Here is a 1,517-nt window from a genome sequence, read left to right as displayed (position 1 = left end):
ACCGGGAGTAAGTAGGAATAACGGCCACAAGTTGATTGAGAGTAGGTTCAGGCTAGACATCAGGAAGAGGTACTTCATTCTAGGATCTGGAACCAACTTCCAGCAGTACTTCATGCTAGGATCTGGAACCAACTTCCAAGGGAAGCGGTGCTCGCTCCTACCCTACGGGTCTTCAGAAGGAGGCTAGATAATCACCTAGCGGGGGTCATTTGACCCCAGGGTTCTTTCCTGCCCATAGCAGGGGGTTGGACTTGATGATCTGCTCAGGCCCTTTCCGACCCTACCAACTATGAAAACTGTTTATTCTTTCTTTCATCTTTTCTTCCTTTTGTTCTTAAACGTTATGTATAGTAAATTTTTTAAGTGATCATTTTGAAAGTTAGATGATGGATTAATGGGTAGAGTGTTAGTAATTGTAAAGTGTAAAGTGCATGTTAAATGCAATTTATCACATTGTTTCTACCATGGAGAGCATATGCAAATCAGTCACTAATGGAAGAATGTAGATGGGTTTTTTAAAAAACTGCAAGCTTCAGTGTTTTTTACAGGTATTTATAAAACTTGCCACAAGATGTCACTGTAAGCTAAAATAAGGCAGTTATTTTGCTAAATACATATTACTTACTGTTGGATATTTTAAAAAATGTGTTTTGTAAAGTAGGAACCAGAACCTGTGGCAGAGGGGATATCTTTTAGTAGACCAAGTAGATAGTTGCAAAAAAATGTCTGTATTGCCAAGCTTTCGGGCACACATCCCCTTCCTCAGGCATAGTAGAATGCAAAGATTGTAAAATTTCTCCTAGGTGGAAATGAAAATTCAGTTTTGTAAACTACACCTTTTTAGTTTTCAGTATCCTCTCCTCCATTTCCCCTTTAGCTTTGTGCCATGCAATGTCTCTGCAGATAAACATTTCAGAGATCTGTATGCCTTGGTTTGCAGACCTTGAACTCTCTGATATATGTAAAAGTCATTAGGAAGGCATATGCATTTCTCCACCTGTGTTACTTTGGGAGTAAGGGTGTAAAGGTTCACTTTCTACCTTCCCGCCAGTAGTCTTTTTAGTGGGTGATGAATTCGTTGTACGTCTAGCTCCCATTATTTGCTTTGGTTGTAGGTCCACTCTGCTCACAAGAGGTCAATCTTGCCCTGTTCCTTTTGAGAGACTCCAATTCATCATCTGAACATGGATGTTTAGTGTGTAAGCTACCTTTTCTCTCCAAAGTTGGCTTTCACATTCTGAAGCCTTAGCTTGGGACTTGAAACTAGTGACCTGTTTCATTATCACAAAAGGTTAATTTTTAATGGTGGCCATTATGACCCTTTTTAGATGGTACTTTCTGGTTTCAGAATTTCTAAGAATATGTGGCTATGACTTTCTTCAATTAGGAGAGATATCTGGCCTCTAACATTGTTTATAGCCTTTATGGGTGCATCCAGACGAGCGTGCATGCGCTCCTGCCCCGCCTCAAACCCCTTTGAGGCAGGGCAAGAGGCACATGTGGGAATGAAAAAATTT

This window comes from Gavialis gangeticus, unplaced genomic scaffold (assembly GCF_001723915.1).
Source record: "Gavialis gangeticus isolate Ggan-Ray unplaced genomic scaffold, GavGan_comp1, whole genome shotgun sequence".
Lineage (NCBI taxonomy): Eukaryota > Metazoa > Chordata > Crocodylia > Gavialidae > Gavialis > Gavialis gangeticus.
This window is presented reverse-complemented; position numbering follows the sequence as displayed.